Here is a 22,277-nt window from a genome sequence, read left to right on the forward strand (position 1 = left end):
AGCAATAGAATTATATTAAAAAAAAAACAAAGCAATGAATTATTTAGACAGTTCTACATAGTATGTTAATTTAGAGTTACAAATACAGAAAAAATTCATCCGATTTCAAAAAATTTGTTTACTTTTAAAATGTCAAAATGCCTGGCTAATTGGCTCGGCGAAGACCATCAAACTAACAAAAAAAAAAGAGTTATGCGTGGAACATAACATCAGGCAAATGACCTCCACAGCTTTGCTGGCACATACGCACTCTTTTGTCGAAATTTTCCATGGCCCTCTTGCATAAATGTGGCGGAATTTCGTTGATGTATTGTTAAATTTGCTCCTTCAATGCAAGTGTGACTGTGGGCTTGTTGGCATAGATCTTCGACTTTACATAACTTCATAAAAATAAATCCAATTGTGTTAAATCAGACGATCTGGGAGGACAATTTTGATCACCGAAAAGAGAGACTAAACGACCAAGAAATGTCTCATGCAGTAATTGAATTGTTTCACAGCATGTATGGCTTATGGTACCGAATTATTGAAATCGCATGTCTTCCAGATCCACATCATTCAATTTAGGCAGAAAGAACTCTGTTCTCATGGAACATCGAGCACCAGTAACAGCCACTGATTGACCAACCTTATTTTTAAAGAAGCATGGTCCAATGATTCCTCCAACCCAAAATCCTCACCAAATAGTGACACGTTGTGGATGCACTTTTTTCAACTGTCACATGAAGGATCTTAGAACCCCAAATGCGACAATTTTGGCGATTAACAGGGTCATCAAGGTGCTTCATCGCTTAGGATAATTTTAGCACCCATTTTTTGATATTCAATAATCGATTTAACGGACTCTCCTCGCCGTTCATGGTCATTAGCAGCAGTTCGTTTGTCAATTGAAAGTAAGCATGGATATTAGATCTTGAGTGAGTATACGCTGTAAAGAGCTTCTTGAAATTTACACTTCCCGTCCACGACGCTAAATTGATGTTCCGGGACTCATCTAAATATTCCGTATATGTATTTTACACCTAGGACTTTTCTATTGGTTCTTTGCGACAAGCGGTCATATTTTAACCAATACGCGGCGAGGTGCCAAACACGTATATGGAATGTTATTTGGTGCCAAATTCATATACGGAATGTTAAACATTCGTAGACCAAAAAAGACGAGTTTTTATTAAAGTCAGTTAAGAGGAGACTGATTTTAACATGTTTGTTAATATATTATTAAATAATTAAAGAAAAATAAAACAATGCAATAGGAAATAAAACAAAATATATTTACATAATTAATAAAAAAATTAAATGTTTTGAATGTAATATTTATGAGAAATTTAATGTCCTTCGCCATGTTTAGTTTCATTTGTTTGATTTGCTGCGATGTTAGAAGAAAGATTGTGACGCCTTTTTAACCTTTTTTTAAAACCTCTAGTAACACTCATCTTTCTTCGGCTGATTGATGTTGGTTGCACTCTTATTGTTCTTGTGTCCAAATCGACTTGCCGAGAAACTTCCTGCCGTGCTTAAAAAATTTTCCCAAGCCGTTTTTTTAATATGGGATAATCTTTCGTGCAATAATTTTATTGTTGATGAATCATTTCCTTCTTCTTCTTCTTCTTCTTCCTCTTTATAAGCAATTCTGCTTGTTCATTGGCGGATTGATACCTCTATGGAAGGTTGTCGCTCCATCTTTTGCGCGGTCGGCCGATACTTCTTCTGCCGATTGGTGATTTATCTCGTGCTATTTTGACCACACGTGTCTCCCCCATTCTGGTTATATGGTTGTTCCATTCTTTTTTTCTATTTAGTGTCCATTCGTTTATACACTGTACGTTACATTGTCTTCTAATATCTTCGTTCCTCTTTCGATCTCTCAGTGTATTTCCTGTAATTCTTCTCAGTACTCTCATCTCTGCCGTTTCCAGTAGTCATTGACTGGAAATGAATGTTATATTTTTATCTTGTAGCTATGAATCATTTCCGAATGTTATATTTTTATCTTGTAGCGTATTAATAAAATCTGCAAAAGAAAATTCTTGTTGTTCAGCGGTTTCATTTGTGTTTAAAAGAATATCTTCTCTAACATTTCATCAATGTTATTAATGCTGCTATTAATAAATATTCTGTAATACATTTACTGGATCCCGCAAGTGCGCTATAAAATGAAAAATGTTGAAAATACTTCTTGTTTTATTTTTCTTTAATAATACATTAACAAATATTTTAAAATCAGTTTCCTTTTAACCGACTTTAATAAAAGTCGTCTTTTTTGGTCTACGAATATGTAACATTCCTATAAGAATTTCGCACCAAATAACATTCCGTATACGTGTTTGGCACCTGGCCGCCTATTGGTTGAAATATGGCCGCGTGCCGCAAAGAACCAATAGAAAAGTCCTAGGTGCCAAATACATATACGGAATGTTTAGATGCTTCCGGGACTTTCACCACCGTCTCCTATACTGCTTCGTCATTGACATCTGAGCGACTTGTTTTTGGACGACCAGTAGGTTTAGCATCAATAATTATTCACCAATACTCTCTTTACAGTTGATGGAGTCAAATCAATACTCCGAGCATATTTTTACTAACTCTAAAATGTCAGCTGTCAAAATTTCTTTTTTTATTGCCACAACGTTATTGTACAAATAGCGGCAAATTCAAATCTTGCGTGAATTTTGGGACACCCAATACTTATTAGAAGTCTGTTTTTATCATATACCTTTTATACAGAGTGGGCCAAATAAAAGAGTCCACCTCGATATTTGTCAGTATTTATTAGATTTTAAGGAAATGACGAAACTGGTCGATTTTTGATCTAAGGGGGACACATTTTTGCGGTACATAGATCTCTCATTTGTCAACGCCATCCCTTCCACTTCCCCCACCCCTTATTTTTAAATAGGGAATAGGGGTCGTGTGCTAGCTCATTTGAAAGGTTATTTAATTCTCTATTCAGTAATATTAACATTGACATAATTATTTGTACAGGGTGTCCAAGAAAAATTATTTTGAATTAAATTAATTTGCCCCAAAAAAGAATGTATGTAATTTATTTAATTCAAAATACATTCTACTGCTGTCACAAAACAGAAAATAATGTTTTTTGATAAATAAACCTTCCTTTTCGCTTAATTTCAATCTTCAAGCTGCCACCCATCTGCCTCTTGGTAGGTTGAATATTGAATTTAAGCAACAAACAATGTTTATTTATCAAATAAACATTTTTTTCTATTTTCTGTCAACAGTAGAATGTATTCTGAGTTAAATAAATTACATACATTCTTCTTTTTGTGTCAATTAATTTAATTCAAAATAATTTTTCTTGGACACCCTGCACAAATAATTATGTCAATGTTAATATTACTGAATAGAGAATTAAATAACCTTTCAAATGAGCTAGCACACGACCCCTATTCCCTATTTAAAAATAAGGGGTGGGGAGAAGTGGAAGCGAGGGTGTTGACAAATGACAGATCTATGTACCGTAAAAATGTGTCCCCCTTAGATCAAAAATCGACCTGTTTCTTCATTTCCTTAAAATCTAATAAATACTGCCAAATATCGGGGTGGACTCTTTTCTTTGACCCACACTGTATACAGTATAAAGTGACATAGAATAAACATAGTTTTTCGGATTTGTAGGAACTGTTCTGGAATTATTTCTTCATGGCTCCTCATATGCGGTGAGGCCGCAACAACACTCTTGGAGGCATCGTCTTTAAAAATATCTATTGTAATCGCAAAAATATCGAAAGGAACAAAAATTTCAGACCAAATCCCGTAAGTCCGAAAATCGTTTATTATTTATTCAGATTTAATACGACTCATTCAATCTCTAAGGGAAAAATTCAAAAAAATCCTTTATAAAAGGTATATTTTATTTAAAATTTCTTAAAAAGCTACATCACAGAACGTTTTCGAATTAAAGAATTCATCATCAGTGGTGTTAACAGGTTTTTACATGCTTAAATCACCAAGATATAGAGGTCGAAACCCTTTAAATGTTGTACAATTATTATAGGTAGAAAATTTACATGTTTAAAATAATCCTAGATTTAACATCAGGCAACACTCCCCACTCAGCGGGAACATACACACACAACACGTGGGTTGCTCGTCCAGGGGGTAGATTTTCACATTACGGACTGTAGCAACTGTTGCTGTGTTATAGTCCAGGGTAATAAGGTTTTTTCCATGACACATTAACAGCCAGGGTACTGAAGCGTTTTTTCGATAGCTAATACCTATAAGAACAAATTGTAACTATTTCCTGCGTAGGATCTGACGACCATTTTTATTTACAAACAATTTAGTGCCAAAAAACGGTCTTTTTTCCTTTTTTTGCTAATTAATGGAAAACAGTAAGACTTATGGTTTTCTTAGTACAAACATCTTCGAGAGAATGGAAAAAGATTTAAAATAGCGTATTACAAAGTTTAATACACTCATTTGTTGTTAATATAATTGCGAAAAAAGGTCGAAATTTCAAAAAAATTATTTTCGCAATAACTATTGTGAAAATTAGTATAGAGCTTTGAAATTTTTGTCAAATGAGGGTTCTTTGGTGCTTAATATGAGACAAAAATTTGAAAGCGATTCATTAAATTGTTTAAATTTTATTCAAATTGTTTATCCCAGAGAGCTTTTTTTTGCAATAACATAAGTCAGAAAAAAAATAGTGTTAGAATCATACTACAGGTGTCAAATGAAAGAGCATAAGCTAAACTCTCAAATTGGTTTAAAAAAAGTTAATAAAAATGCATTTATTGGTAATAAATAATTATGCAAAAGTGTGTTCAATTTTTCCTTATAAACTTTATATTTTTTATGTAATAAATTATGTATATTTATTACAATTTTTCATCAATTATCATATAAATAACAGTACTTGGTAGTTATGCACCCAAAAAACGGTAAAAAATAGATTTTTTTGAAAAAAGGTATTCAAAAAGTTAAAGGATTCACAAAAAGAAAAATTTACGATACTTTTTCATAATTATTTATTACTAATAAATGCATTTTTTATTCACTTTTTTAAACCAATTTGAAAGTTTAGTTCATGCTCTTTCATTTGACACCTGTAGAATGGTTCTAACATTATTTTTTTCTGACTTATGTTATTGCAAAAAAGCTCTCTGGGATAAACAATTTGAATAAAATTTAAATAATTGAATGAATCGCTTTAAAATTTTTGTCATATTTTAAGCACTAAAGAACCCTCATTTGACAAATATTTCAAAGCTCTATACTTATTTTTACAATAGTTATTGCGAAATTAATTTTTTTTGAAATTTTTCGCATTTATATTAACAATAAATTAGTGCATTAAACTTTGTAATACGAAATTTTAAAGCTTTTTCCATTCTCTCGAAGACGTCTGTACTAAAAAAAAACATAAGTTTTACCGTTTTCCTTTAATTTGAAAAAAGGGAAAAAGGCCGTTTTTTGACATTAAATTGTTTATAAATAAAAATGGACGCCAGATCCTACGCAGGAAATAGTTACAATTTATTCTTATAGGTATTACCTGTCGAAAAAAAGCTTCAGTACCCTGGCTGTTGAAGTGTCACGAACAGGGTATATTTTTGTCTTATTACCCTGGCCTATTATAGCAACAGATCACCAAGGTAGGCGGCGCAATTCGCAAAATTAAATTCCAACAGAGGGCGCTCAAAATTTCAAAGATGGACGACAACGCTAGGAAAACAATTCATTTTGTCATTTGAATTCACAGTTCTAAAACGTTAAATTAAAATCATTTACAGGAGTGTTTTGCCAAAGTAACCACTAAGTTTTGCAACTAAGACATCTTATAAGTTAAAGACGACTCAAAATTATGTTTAATCTGTATGCATTAATTAAAATTTGATGCTAACTACTGATTTGTTTTTACCTTTTTTTCATAAAAAAGTCTGGCACCCGATAATCACACAGCGTTCTAAAAATTATTAATCTATCTTAGGATTTCTAATTTTGTTTTTAATTTAATTAATAGGTGCACTACAGTTTATTTTACACCGACAGATAACAATTTTTAATTAAATAAAAACTGGAAACTTGGAAACTAAGTAGGTGAATTTATTTTATAATAATTGTGTTCTAGAAATTACGAAGTGGTCGGGATATTTTTCAAACAATGTACATTCTATGTACAGAATATATACTACATTTTGTTCATTTATTTAATTTTGCAGTCGCTTAAACATTAAAAAATACTACGTTTAATACAAACGTTAAATTAACAAAATGTGTGATTTGGCATTGGTTAATTTAGGTCATTACGTAGAGTATAATAGGAATGAATACTGAGGAACACTGCAATAGTTTTTTTTAAGTCGAAATTATTGTTAATTACAACATAAACTGACCGCAAATATTTACACAAGTTAATGGCAAAGTCAATGTTTTCCTTGAGTTGATGCTTTTCAATTTCGCCACCAGGCGTCGCCCACTTTGCGGTTCCTCGCCAATCATACTCAGGGATTAGGGACCATCTGAGTTATTTCGGCGCAATCATACCCTCAGCTGAACGTACCTCAGGTAAAATCGGCGCAATCGTCCCATACCGTGGAGTCCCCATTACAAAAATAAAAAATAATTTTTGTACTTTATCCAGTAGCTTTCAAATACCTTATCTCTATTAAATGTTTTAAACATAGTGATTATTATCAAAGATTTAACAAAATACGCTCAATAATTTTCCTCTAATATTCAAAATGTAATATGATTAGTAAGGCAGACATTACATACGTAAACTTACGTCATTATTAAGGCGGAATGGCATACACTAATAAAGATCTCATAAATTTGGTACTTTCACTTAGGTACTCTGATATGTAGAGATAGAGATAAAATTTATTCCATAGACTATAACGATAACGATCTTCATCTCTTTGATATGCAAACTATTGATATAAGAGCAGTTATCCATTGGGCTTATATAAACCTAACCCACTTCAAAATTAATATTTATTTGTACATTGCATTCCACTATTAAATACTATGTGCACTTTACCAACTGTTACATAAGATATTGAACAAAAAATCAGGAAGATATTATTTCTTCTTCTTCTGCAGTTTATTAATTCCTACTGCCTGAATTTTTCGACATAGACAGCAGTTCGCATTACCCGGTTAGATTTTTACACTAAAATAATGAAATTTTCTTATGAGGCAACATCAGCGCGCGAAAAACGCGTTCCAAGATTGCAGCTTTAGTTTTCGAGATATTTGGCACACATATTCGTAATATAGTAAAGAATGGCGGTACAAAGCCCAATTATATAGTACAATTAAATAAAATATTTCAAAAACGAGCCTGTACCGCCATTAAGAAGAACAAAAAAATAGATTTTCTTCAAATAAACTTTTTTATTCCATGCTTAGATTTTGTGTCACATTCTTCTTCAAGCGCCGTCTCCTAATCGGAGGTTGGGTATCATCATCAAATCATCACTATCTTTACTCTATCCACCGCTGCTCTAAAGAGTTCTATAGAACTGCATCTAAACCAGTCCCTTAAATTCTTTGACCATGACACTCTCCTTCTTCCTATACTCCTTCCACCTCTTATCTTTCCCTGTAATGTCCGTCTTAGCATTTCATATCGCGGTCCCCTCATTACGTGTCCCAGATATTGTAACTTTCTTATTTTTACTGTGTATATTATTTCGCATTCTTTACCCATTTCTCGCAATACTTCCGTGTTCGTTTTCTTCTGTGTCCATGCTATTCTAAACATCCTTCTGTAACACCACATTTCAAACGACTGTAGCTTATTTATGTGTTCTTGCTTTAATGTCCAGCTTTCAAGTCCATATTGTAGTATCGAGAACACGTAGCATCTCAAAGCTGTTACTCTCAGTTCTAAGCTAAGGTCTTTGTTGCAGAGAACTGTTTTCATTTTTACAAACGCATTTCTTGCTATTTGTTTGATCATTTTTCTCTGAAATCCAGGTTCCTAGGTATTTGTATTTATCAACCCTTTCTATCGGTACATTTCCCAAATGTATGCTTGTTTGTATGTTGGTTTTCTTAGTTATTATCATGTATTTGGTCATTTTTATATTCATTTTTAGTCCATATTCTTCACAGAAATTGTTTGTTTTGTTTAGTAGTAGTTGGAGTTGTTCAGCAGAGCTTGCCATAATCACGGTGTCATCTGCATATCTTATGTTGTTAATAGATCTTCCGTTAATTATTATTCCTTCACTTTGAGATAGCAATGCTTCTTCAAAAATGGCTTCACTATATGCATTGAAGAGTAATGGAGACATAATACATCCCTGCCGAACTCCTCTCCAGATTTCAATTTCTGGACCGGGTTCGGTATCTATTACAATTTGTGCTCTTTGATTCCAGTAAAGGTTTGTTATTATTCGTAAGTCCCTTTTGTCTATGTTTTTTGTCTTTAGCATTTGGACTAATTTTTCATGTCTTACTTTGTCAAAAGCTTTCTCAAAATCAACGTAACAAACATGCACATCCACATTCATGTCCATGCATCTTTGAGCCAACACATTAAAAGCAAATAACGCCTCTCTGGTTCCTAGTCCTTTTCTGAACCCAAACTGACTATCATCTATTCCTTCTTCTAGTTTTTTATTTATACGACCATGTATTATTTTCAAGAATAATCTGAGAATGTGACTTATTAATGATATTGTTCTGTATTCACTGCGATCACATTGGAATTATTAAAAATCGATTATCTATAATCTATAATAAGAAATCGAACTTAACGGACTCGGCAACATTTAGCGCGCCTATGAGTATAATAATTATTGTTTTTGATAGTATTAATGTCACTGTCACTGTCGTATTGCCGAACTCACTGTTGAAAGTTCGCAGAACTTTTAAAAACAAAAATATTGATGACGCGCTAATGGATACTGGATTAGACGTCAAAGTTGCTCAGGTTTCATCGCAGGTAAATATTATAATATATTAAACTTTGACTTCTTTACCCGTTTAATTCTGATGATTGTGAATACCAATGGAGGTTTTAAACCACAATATTCTTCGTTTTCCCGGATCCTTTCGAATATTATGTGAGAACACATAATATTCAATGGGACAGTTGAAAATAGTGATCACAGGACTGACAAACATGGAAGGCATAGTAAACGTGGCAAAGACTCACGAAGAGTTGTAACATCAGTGATGAAGATGATGACAAATAATATTCGGAGTGATGACAAATAATATGACGAATAATAACGCTCTTGTGAGCCGATGAAAAGTAACACATTTTTCTTCTTCATTTGATCATCAGCAGTTACCAATCGACGCCAAAAGTTCGACGCAATGCGTGTCATAAGGACCAAGCATTACTGAGAAGTGGTCACACGATCATGTTTCTAGTCAATGGTCAGCAAACGCGGCACGCGCCGGCAGCATATTTAAAATTTCGTTGAAAATGTGACTTGTGCACTCTACCAATTCTTGTGCTCTTTGTCGATTCACGCACCATCACTTTATGATCAGAATCAGCTAAAACCATTTCATGAACTTTCATACATTTTCCGGTGTAACCGCATCGAAGGGCCGCCCAGTACGTGCTACATCCAATTGATCAAAATTTGCCACTACGAAATTGATCAAAATTTGCTTAATATACATGATTTGTGGATAGACAGAGTCAAGTTTCTCAGATTTCATCTTAAATATTATACGAGCCGCATATGAATTGGAACAAAATTTTCAACACAATTTTATTTTTCTGAATTAGAATTTATTTAGGTAACTATTATAAATTAAACGGATACGATTAAGCTTACTTGATACTATATGGTTTTCCCAATTAATTAACAATATAGCATGCTTTTATCTTTTTACTTTTACTGGATGGAAGAAGTGGAAGGAAGCGAGTAGTGTGTTGTGTGACAGAAAAATTCCAGTGAAGCTGAAGAGAAAATTCTATAGAACAGAGCTGCCCATAAGACCGGCTATGATGTACGGAACTGAATGTTGGGCAGTGACAAACAAAGAGGAACAACGAATGTATATGGCGGAAATGAGAATGCTTAGATGGATGAGTGGAGTGACAAAAAAGGATAAAATTAGAAATAAGTATATTAGGGAAGTCTAAGTGTCGCACCAATTGATGCCAAAATGAGAGAGCATAGGTTAAGATGGTTTGTTCATGTTCAAAGTCGAGACGTTAATCACCCAATACGAAGAATAGCTGAAGTGCAGATTCCTGGAAGGAGTAGGAGAGGAAGACCAAAGAAGACCTGGGGTAGACGATAAGGCAGGACATGTTGGTAAAGGGGATTAACGATGATATGACCTAAGATAGAATTTGGTTGAGAAATGCAATTAGGGAAGCTGACCCCGCATAGGGATAAGGCAAAGAGAATGATGATAATAAGGTACACGACAATTAGACCGAAATCATTAGACCGAAAGCAGTAGACCGAAAAACACTTTACCGAAATCTCACTAGACCGAACAGCATTAGGCCGAAATGGTACATAAATTAAAAAAGATTGCAGTAAATTAAAGACAGATATAAAAACATTTTTTATATCTGTCTTTTTATTTATTGTAGTTTTTTGTGTTATTTTATACAGGGTGTCCAGAAACTCTACAGACAAACGAAGACAGGAGATTTCTCAGATAACTTTAAGACAATTTAACCCAATTCACCTAGTCCGAAAATGCTTCCTAAGCAGGCTAGAGCTCTTTGAAGATGGCGTCATGTAATTAGTTTTTCTTAAATACCTCCAGAACGCTTCTATTCAGAAAAACGAAAATTGGTATGCATTTTTACTTTCCAGAAATGAATCGATTCCATCCGTTGTGAATTTATAGTACCGATCATAGCCGTCCGTTTTGGGTAGGGCAACGGTTATTTTATCGCATAACTTTTTTGTCTTTAACTTTTTAGCATTTTTGACACTGGATTATTAAATTGTGAGCTATTCTAGTACTAAAAGGTACTCTTGCTTTAAGTCGATACCTACTAAAAATTCGAAATGGATGGAATAGATTTATCTGTAAAAGATTAATAGGCGTACCAATTTTTGTTTTTCTAAATGGAAGCGTTCTGGGGCTATTTAAGAAAAACTCATTACAAGACGCCATCTTCAAACAGCTCTAGATCCCTTAGGAAGCATTTTCGGACTAAGTGAATTGGGTTAAACTGTCTTAAAATTATCTGAAGAATCTTCTGTCTTCGTTTGTCGGTAGAGTTTCTGGACACCCTTTATATAGACTGTGTAAATTGTTACTCTGTACAGTCTGATATGAAATAATTTTCATCCGTTAAACAAATTAGTGAAGGTAAAAATAAATTAAGGGTAGAGTGACGTTAACACAATTTTAACTGTTTCTAATAACCATCCAAATAACATTTAGTTGTAATTTCATTTGTCTTATCTCTTTTACTGCGACAAATAAAAAGAAATTAAGGGTAAATTTTATTTGCTTCTAATTTGAATTTAACAATAAACAAAAAACAAAGCAAAAAAACAACCTCTAAACTATTTTTATTATTTAATTTTTAGTATTGTACATAATAAATAAAAAATAAACCAAACACAAATAAAAATAAGAAAATAAATAAAAAGAAACAAAGCAAAAAACAACCTCTAAATTTACCAGTACTTTGTGCTGCCAGTCCTAGGCCTGGATAAAGGGTGAAGGGAGGTTGATGACACCCTTGCTCAGATTACAATCCTGTTTGAGCACCCTGTATTATGTACCTAATGCTTTTCGGTCTTCTGCTTTTCGGTCTAGTGAGGTTTCGGTAAAGTGCTTTTCGGTCTAATTAGTTTGGTCTACTGCTTTCGGTCTAATGATTTCGGCCTGTTTACAGTAAACCTGATAATAATATTATACTTTTATCGACTACAATAATAATTATAAAATAAACAAAAAAAAAGTAGCTTAGTAGTTAGCATTACCACTCTGTGGAGTTGTAGAGTCACCCTTTTACGATTTAAAACGGCATCAGTTCTCTTTGGTGTAGTTCCTACTAATTTTTAGCACTAATCTGGTTGAAAGTTATTCCAAACTTGAATTTTACCCTTTTGCGCATTGCAAAATTCAGGAATTTTGCGCATTGGTGTAGTTCGAAGCGCATTTTTCATCAGGTGCCAAAGATTCTCGATAGGGCATACATGAGTATTGGTTGAAGGCCATTTTAAAACACGAATGTTCAGTTCCTGCAAACACGATGTTACAAATTTCGTTATATGACAGACTGCGCCATTTTCTGGGCAAATTGCAAATATAGATCTCCTATTTGGAAGTTGAATTTCATGCATGGAAGACAATAATTCTTGTAAAATACTTTTGTACTTCCTAGCATTGACAGTGCCATCAATGAAAATGAGATATTCAACTCATTGAGAGAACACACAACCCCAGACCATCACATATATCGGGGACTTAACCTATCTTTTAGGGCAATCTTTGTGATACTCTTCCCCTAGCATTCGAGTATCGCCAACACAAACCTCTAACTAAGATTCATCACTTCAAATAACTGAATCACATTGACGTTGAACCCAGTTTCGGTACTTTCTTTCTCATAAAAATTGATTTCTTTTTTGTTGTATCTCTGAAATGAGATACTAGTTGAGTCACTGAAGGTTTTCACCTCCGATTTCGTTGAACTTCATCGATTTTCATGAAAATTGGTGAGTAGTTAGAAGATACTTCAAGGAACAAAGGTGACATGATGGGGGTGGATGCCACCCCTTCTCGAGGGTTAAATTTTTTATTAAAAATAATACCAGAAATCGATAGAGGGGCAACTTCTAAGCAAAATTTGTTATATAAAGTTATTAACATAAATCAATACTTTTTGAGTTATTAAATATCAAAGATTTTATTTTTCTTTTAAAAAATGCATGTTTTAAAGCTGTTTTTCACGTATTAATCAAAAACTAAAGGTATTATTACCAAAAATTATTTTTTGTAAAAAAGCTATTATTACCAAAATTAAAGATAATAAAAAAATTTAATACACTCCCCACTTAAAGAACTAAACTAATGTTATTTCAAAGTGAGTTATGGGTAATTGAATGTATATTTTTTTCGACGAGTACTCAAATCTAAGTATTCAAGCTTATTTAACGGGAAAACGATACATTTTATAGAATATACTTGTTAAGCACTTGTCAAAGTACTTCGGAATACCTATCAAATGAGCTTCAGTAGGGCATCAAAATTAAGCAAGTTAAGAAGTTATTAGCATCAAAATTAAGCAAGTTATGATGAAAATAAGAGAACCCTTTCGATTTTTTAGGAAAAAGTGAAAAATAAAACATACGCCATTTCCACAAAAATTAAAATTTGTAGTAATCCTCACAAGAATTTCTTTAGGTTAACATGGTTAATGATTTCAACAATTTTGACCGGTTTTAAAAAAAAGATATAATTTCAAAAAATCAGAATTTTTAAAATTATGGTACTTTTCATTTCTTTTGATAATTACTCCAAAAAATACTCAATATACGTAATACAGGGTGTAACAAAAATACAGGTCATAAAATAAAGTACATATTCTGGGACCAAAAATAGTTCGAATGAACCTAACTTACCTTAGTACAAATATGCACATAAAAAAAGTTACAGCCCTTTGAAGTTGCAAAATGAAAATCGATTTTCTTGAATATATCGAAAACTATTAAAAATGTTTTATTGAAAATAGACATTTGGCATTCTTATGGCAGGAACATCTTAAAGAAAAATTATAATGAAATTTGTGCACCCCTTAAAAATTTTATGGGGTTTTGTTCCCTTAAACCCACCCAAACTTTTGTGTACGTGCTAATTAAATTATTATTGTGGTACCATTAGTTAAATTCAATATTTTCAAAACTTTTTTGCCTCTTAATATTTTTTCGATAAGGCAATTTTTATCGAGATGCGGCTTCTTTTTTAATATGTTTACATACAAAATTTATGGGGGTTTTGTACCTTTAAACCCCCCAACTGTTTGTGTACGTTCCAATTAAACTATTATTGAGGTACCAATAGTTAAGCACAGCGTTTTTAAAACTTTTTTGCCTCTTTGTATTTTTCCGATAAGGCACCTTTTATCAAGATGTGGCTTCTTTTTTAATATGGTTCAAAATGTACCTAAAAATGTAAATCATAAATAAATTTTCATATTATTACCAAGTCTCCATAATTGTACTTAACCATATACAAATATGTGGTAGATTTGACAAATATTCAACATATCTCGATAAAAACTGACTTTTCGAAAAAGTACTAAGAGGCAAAAAAGTTTTTAAAACATTGTGTTTAACTAATGGTACTACAATAATAATTAAATTGGAACGTACACAAAAGTTTGGGGGGTTTAAAGGAACAAAGCCCCCATAAAATTTTTAAGGGGTGTCCAAATTTCACTATAATTTTTTCTTAAGATACTACTGCCATAAGAATGCCACATGTCCATTTTCAATAAAAAATCTCTAATAGTTTTCTATATATTGGAAAAAATCGATTTTCATTTTGTAACTTCAAACGGCTTTTTATGTGTACATTTGTAATAAGGTAAGTTAGGTTCAATCAAACTATTTTTGGTCCCAGAATATGTGATTAAATTTATGACCTGTATTTTTGTTACACCCTGTATATATAACTGATGATATACAGGGTGTCCCGAAAAGATTGGTCATAAATTATACCACAGATTCTGGGGTCAAAAATAGGTTGATTGAACCTCACTTAACTATATACAATAGTGCACACAAAAAAAGTTACAGCCCTTTGAAGTTACAAAATGAAAATCGATTTTTTTCATATATCGAAAACTCTTAGAGATTTTTTATTGAAAATGGACATGTGGCATTCTTATGGCAGTGAAATCTTAAAAAAAAAAATTAAAGTGAAATTTGTGCATCCCATAAAAATTTTATGGGGGTTTTGTTCCCTTATACCCCCCAAACTTTTGTGTACGTTCCAATTAAATTATTATTGTGGCACTATTAGTTAAACACAATGTTTTTAAAACTTTTTTGCCTCTTACTACTTTTTCGATAAGTCAGTGTTTATCGAGATATTTTGAATATTTGTCGAATCCACCACATATTTGTATATGGTTAAGTACGATTATAGAGACCTGTTAATAATCTGAAAATTTATTTATAATTTACATTTTTAGGTATATTTTGAAAAAGAAGCCATATCTCGATAAAAGGTGACTTATCAAAAAAAGACAAAGAGGCAAAAAAGTTTTAAAAACACTGTGTTTAACTAATGATACCATAATAATAGTTTCATTGGAACGTACACAAATATTTGGGGGGATTAAAGGAATAAAACCCCCATACAATTTTTATGTAAATATATTAAAAAAGAAGCCGCACCTCGATAAAAACTGGCTTATCGAAAAAATACTAAGAGGCAAAAAAGTTTTGAAAACGTTGTATTTAACTAATGGTACCACAATAGTGAATTAATTGAAACGTACAAAAAAGTTTGGGGGGGTTTAAGGGAACAAAACCCCCATAAAATTTTTATGGGGTGGACAAATTTTACTATAATTTTATTTTAAGATTTTTCTGCCATAAGAATGATACATGTCCAGTTTCAATAAAAAATCTTTAATAGTTTTCGATATATTGAAAAAAATCGATTTTCATTTTGTAACTTCAAAGGGCTGTAACTTTTTTTATGAGCACATTTGTACTAAGGTAAGTTAGGTTCAATCGAACTATTTTTGACCACAAAATGTGTGGTATAATTTATGACCAATCTTTTCGGGACACCCTGTATAACTAAATTTTGGTTTTTTCACATCCTACACGATAACGACATTGACCTGGTTGCCATACAAGAGACCCATACTGAAGACAAGATACCTGGCTACGATTTACTGGGAGCCACCTATGATAAACATTACGGCGTCGCAACCTACATTCGCTGCAATATAGAAAATGGTTTCCTACTTTCTGCTTCCAATGAAAATAATATACATGAAGTAGTCACCAAGATTGGAGATATTACCGTAGTTAACATATACAAACCTCCAGCCACTACATGGAACCCAGAAGTGCTAAAGACTCATCCACATCCTACTATATACATCGGCGACTTCAACAGCCACCACGAAATGTGGAAGTACACCACGAATGATGAAAATGGGGAGGCACTAGTAGAATGGTCCGAAGAGCAAAACACATACCTAGTTTTTGATGCCAAAGACAGAGGAACATTTAAATCAGCTGCATGGAGAAAAGAATATAACCCAGACCTATGTTTTGTCTCAAAAGATACCAATGACAGACCACTAACAACTGCGAGAAGTGTCCTTGCAGACTTCCCACATACTCAACATCGTCCGGTGCTTATCACCATCGGAATATCAATTCCAATAATTAGATCATATCCTCGACCCAGGTGGAATCTTAGAAAAGCAAACTGGAAGAAGTTCTCTGAACAACTAGACCGGACCTTGAGCTGGGTCCCTCCAACCAGCAAACATTATGAGAGGTTTGTGGGCGCAGTAATAAGCACTGCCAAGAAAACCATCCCTAGGGGGTATCGCAAAGAATATGTGCCTGGATGGACTGAAACATGTGAAGACTTATACACGAAGTTTCTCGAAAGTGGTGACCGAGAAATAGCCGATGAGCTTTTACACAACATCGATACAGCTAGACGCCAAAAATGGATAAAGACTGTCGAAAACCTTGACTTCAAAAAATCAAGCCGGCAGGCATGGTCCTTGTTGCGGAAAATTGGAGGAGCTAACCAGCTGGAATCCAGAGAGTCTAAAATGTCTCCTAACAAGGTTGCCTCCCATATAGTATCTCTATCCAGAGCTCCACGAGATCGAACACATACTACCAACGTGAAAAGAGACTTAAGGGCATTAAAACAAATGAACAGAACGAACTCCGAATATTCAGCAAGAATACTTATTTCTGAAATCACACATGCGCTGAAAGAAATTAAATCAGGTAAAGCACCTGGCTTTGATGGTATCCATCCAGAGTTCTTGATACACAGTGGTGCATACACGAAACAGTGGCTTCCAATGTTCTTTAATGATATACTTCAGTCAGGTAACATTCCTTTCTCACTTAAGCGAACAAAGATAATTGCAATTCCGAAACCGGGCAAATCAAACGATAAGCCAGAAAACTACCGCCCCATAGCTCTACTCAGCATGGTATATAAACTATTAGAAAAGCTTCTCCTCAACAGAATTAGTCACAGGATACTAGAAAATGTCCCCATTGAACAAGCTGGCTTCCGCCCTCATCGAAGCTGTACGGACCAAGTGCTGTCATTAACAACTTTTATAGAAGCTAGTTTTCAAAAGAAACAAAAGACAGCAACAGTATTTATAGATCTAACAGCAGCATATGATACTGTTTGGAGACAGGGATTAATATATAAACTGGCCCGCATTATCCCCTGCAGAAAGATAATTAACCTCATTGACAACATGCTGACCAACAGAGCCTTCCAGGTTATAATGGGAAAGGAGACGAGTAGACAGATGAAACTTAACAATGGTCTTCCACAGGGTTCTGTCCTTGCCCCTTTACTTTTCAGCCTCTATATTGCTGACATGCCTGAAACCGAATCTCGGAAGTTTGGATATGCTGACGACTGGACCCTTGCAACAAGCCACCAATCTTTAGAAACTACAGAAATCACTCTCACGAATGACTTATCCATCCTCAGCGAATACCTTAAGAAATGGAGACTACAGCCAAGTACTACAAAAACTGAAGTATCAGCTTTTCATCTAAACAACAAGTTGGCAAACAAGTGGCAAACGAGTGTATTTTAATAACAAGCTGTTAAAACACAATAAATACCCGAAATACCTTGGGGTTACTCTAGACAGAACGCTCACATTCAGAGAACACCTGACGAAAACAGCAGCAAAATTGAAAACACGCAACAATATAATACAGAAACTCTGCGGCACTACATGGGGGTCCACAGCATCAACATTAAGATCCTCTGCTCTTGGCCTGATATATCCGGTGGCAGAATACTGTGCTCCAGTGTGGCTAAATAGCAGGCATACCCACCTGGTCGACACCCAACTAAACCGTACTATGCGTATGATAACAGGCACAATTAAGCCCACCCCTACAATGTGGCTACCTACCCTTAGTAATATAGCACCACCCAACCTACGCCGCGAACATGCATTGGTTAAAGAATATAACAAAATAATGGACAGTCGCCAGCTTCTAGTCCACAACGACATCCCCGATATTCTTGGAAACCGTCTCCGATCCAGGTTACCCCCTCTACAATCTGCTCAAGAGCTGCAGCAATCGAACTTTGACTTAAATACCCGATGGAGAGAAGATTGGGAAAGTAGGACAGATCCGCATTACCATAGTCTACCGGACATCATAGGGAAACCTGGCGAATTTGAACGTCCCCGTAAGATTTGGGCAGCCCTTAATCGAATTCGAACAAACTGTGGAAGATGCGCCGACTCCCTCCACAGATGGGGTAAACTCCCCTCGCCTTCTTGTGACTGCGGCGCTGCAAGACAGACGATCAGTCACATTGTTCAGGACTGCCCACGCAGAGCATACACAAATACACAGGCGACCCTATAGACTTTGTAATGGCAACCGAAGGGTCAATCGAATATATAAAAAAAATTGGACATCTGTTTGTGATGCATTGTATAATGCATAAATCTAAATATATTCTGTGATATACTTAAGCCATACGCTAAATAAATAAATTGGTTTTTTCAGTTCCAAATACTTTACCCATTTTACTATTTCCGTAGAATAAAAAATAACCGAGATAGAAACGTTTAAAATTTCAATTTTGCTGCGAGAACCATGCAACCGGAGCCATTTAACCTTTTATTTGTAAAAAAGTAAGAGGTTTAAAAGACTAATTTCGACGTTTTTTAGTAGCTCTTGGAATCAACTGTTAATTAGATTTTAGGTGAACCTGATATCTTAAAAATTAACGGAGTTATTTACAAAAAAAAAAACAATAACATTTTTTTGGAAACATTTTTAAAAGATACATTTTGAAACATTTTTGGTGCATAAATTTTAATGCTATCAACTTGTTCGAGGGCTTATTGATAGATATTTCTATGAACTTTGACAAATGTTTAATAAGTTTGTTATAAAATGCATCATTTTCCCGGTATTTAAGCTTGAATACTTGCATTTGGGTACTCTCCGAAAAAAATATATGTACATAAACTTTTAGTTAACACTAAAAGGTTTTCCTAGTAAGCAGTTTATTTCGTTTTTTATTAGGGAACTTTTTTGTAACAACTTATAGTTTCTGAGTTATTGATGAAAAATCGGTTAAAAACCTCAGCTTTTTTCTCAGGAAAAATTAAAATCTTTGATGTTGAATAACTCAAAAAGTTTTGATTTATTTTAATAACTTTATAAAACAAATTTTGCTTAGAATTTGTCCCTAATCGAATTGTGGGGTTATTTTTAATAAAATAATTTTCACCCCCGAGGAGGGGTGGCATCCACCTCCAGGGTAAAAGCGCAAGTTGGCACCATGTCACCTTTGTTCCTTTAGATATACTCTAACCACTCATGGTTTGTTCATGTTCAAAGTCGAGACGTTAATCACCCAATACGAAGAATAGCTAAAGTGCAGATTCTGGAAGGAGTAGGAGAGGAAGACCAAAGAAGACGATAAGGCAGGACATGTTGGTAAAGGGGATTAACATTGATATGACCCAAGATAGAATTGTGTGGAGAAATGAAATTAGGGAAGCCGACCCCGCATAGGGATAAGGCAAAGAGAATGATGATGATAATAAGGTACACGACAATTAGACCGAAATCATTAGACCGAAAGCAGTAGACCGAAAAACACTTTACCGAAATCTCACTAGACCGAACAGCATTAGGCCGAAATGGTACATAAATTAAAAAAGATTGCAGTAAATTAAAGACAGATATAAAAAACATTTTTTATATCTGTCTTTTTGTTTATTGTAGTTTTTTGTGTTATTTTATACAGGGTGTCCAGAAACTCTACCGACAAACGAAGACAAGAGATTTCTCAGATAATTTTAAGACAATTTAACCCAATTCACCTAGTCCGAAAATGCTTCCTAAGCAGGCTAGAGCTCTTTGAAGATGGCGTCATGTAATTAGTTTTTCTTAAATACCTCCAGAACGCTTCTATTCAGAAAAACGAAAATTGGTATGCATTTTTACTTTCCAGAAATGAATCGATTCCATCCGTTGTGAATTTATAGTACCGATCATAGCCGTCCGTTTTGGGTAGGGCAACGGTTATTTCATCGCATAACTTTTTTGTGTTTAACTTTTTAGCATTTTTGACACTGGATTATTAAATTGTGAGCTATTCTAGTACTAAAAGGTACTCTTGCTTTAAGTCGATACTAAAAATTCGCAATGGATGGAATAGATTTATATGTAAAAGATTAATACGCGTACCAATTTTTGTTTTTCTAAATGGAAGCGTTCTGGGGGTATTTAAGAAAAACTCATTACAAGACGCCATCTTCAAAGAGCTCTAGTTCCCTTAGAAAGCATTTTCGGACTAAGTGAATTGGGTTAAATTGTCTTAAAATTATCTGAAGAATCTTATTCTTCGTTTGTCGGTAGAGTTTCTGGACACCCTTTATATAGACTGTGTATATTGTTACTCTGTACAGTCTGATATGAAATAATTTTCATCCGTTAAACAAATTAGTGGAGGAAATCTATGGAGATCTATGGAGGTTCAACGAAATCGGAGGTAATTATCCACAATATTTTTTGGAGAGTACACAAAATGAACTGATCTATTTGTTTTCGTACTTTTTCCTCTGGTGTGAAAATCCTGTTATCCGCATCCGCAACTAACGTATATTCGCTGACATGACATTATTGTTAACTAATTAGTGCCTTTAAACACATATCTAATGTTGTTAATGCAGTAAATGCCTAATTGCGCAAAGAGTGCAACTGTAATTAATAATTTATATAACTCCACAGAAAATTAATTATAACTTTCACGTCTTTACTTCGTCTTCATTGCGTTCGGATACATAATATGTCGTGTTTAATTTGAAACAACAGCATATAAGAACGTTATTTATTAGATCTCGAACGCACCCGGAAACCGAACACTGCATACGTTATGGCAATTCGTTGGGGTAATTCAACCGAAACACTCGGTATATGGTAACGCTAATTACGGAAGTATCTCTTGCATTTCTTTAATTACTATCAATAGTTTGTTTAAATAATAAAATATTCAGACAATTGTGTAATATGGATTAGGAAAAGAGCTGCTGGACAAAATTAATAGAGCCGTTTAATACCATTAATAGTTATTTATGTACCAAGTCAGTAAAGTGACTCTTTATCGAACGAGTCTGATATTATGAGCCGAGCGAGCGTAGCGAGCAAGGCGAATAACAGACGAGTTCGATAAAGAGTCTTTACTGACGTGGTGCATACAAAATTTTATCTCTAATCATAAAAAACATTAACACTTACTTAACATTTACTAAATTATAGCCTTCTAATGAAAAAAGAGTGTGTGTACTTAGTCCTTATAATAGTCTAAGTATGTCAATAACCATTAATATTAAACAAAAAAGTTTTTCTTATGGGGGATTCGAACTAAGTACTGACACGTCCGTAACTAGATACACATACCGCTAGCCTACGCAACCACTTGGTAGGCACGGCCGATATTAGGTATAAAAAGAACAAATAATAATATGAAAATAAATAAATATAATAATATAAATAAATAATAATATAAATAATATAAAAAGAACAAATAAAATGTGTGATGTTTTTATGTCAAAACTCCTAGCACAGAAAAGATCTGAGAAAATACAAAACCTCAATTCAAAAATAGATAGTCCCTTCTGGCGACGTAAAATTCATCCCAAAGTAATAAGCAGTTATCAGCTATTAATCCAATTTAATAGCGAGGTTTACAGAAATGACATCCTTCCCTTTTATAATTGTGATTATAACCTATTAGAACTACAAATTCCTTATTATTATCTTAATAATGAACCACACGTTAATCAATTTAACATAAATACGTTTGTTGAGAAAACAATTCTGAAAAGATGGCCGGAGTCCGATTGTATTTATACAGATGGATCCAAATTCGCTGAGTCAACTGGATGCGCCTTTTACCATTCAAATGAAAATCTATCCAAAAAATTTAAACTTTCAAATCAAATGTCTAGTTATGTTAGTACTGCTGAGCTCATCGCAATTCTTCAAGCTTTGAGGTATATTAATATCCATCACAAGAATAAGTTTGTTATATTAACAGATAGCAAAAGTTCGGTAGACACA

Source organism: Diabrotica virgifera, chromosome 1 (assembly GCF_917563875.1).
Source record: "Diabrotica virgifera virgifera chromosome 1, PGI_DIABVI_V3a".
Taxonomy (NCBI): Eukaryota; Metazoa; Arthropoda; class Insecta; order Coleoptera; family Chrysomelidae; genus Diabrotica; species Diabrotica virgifera.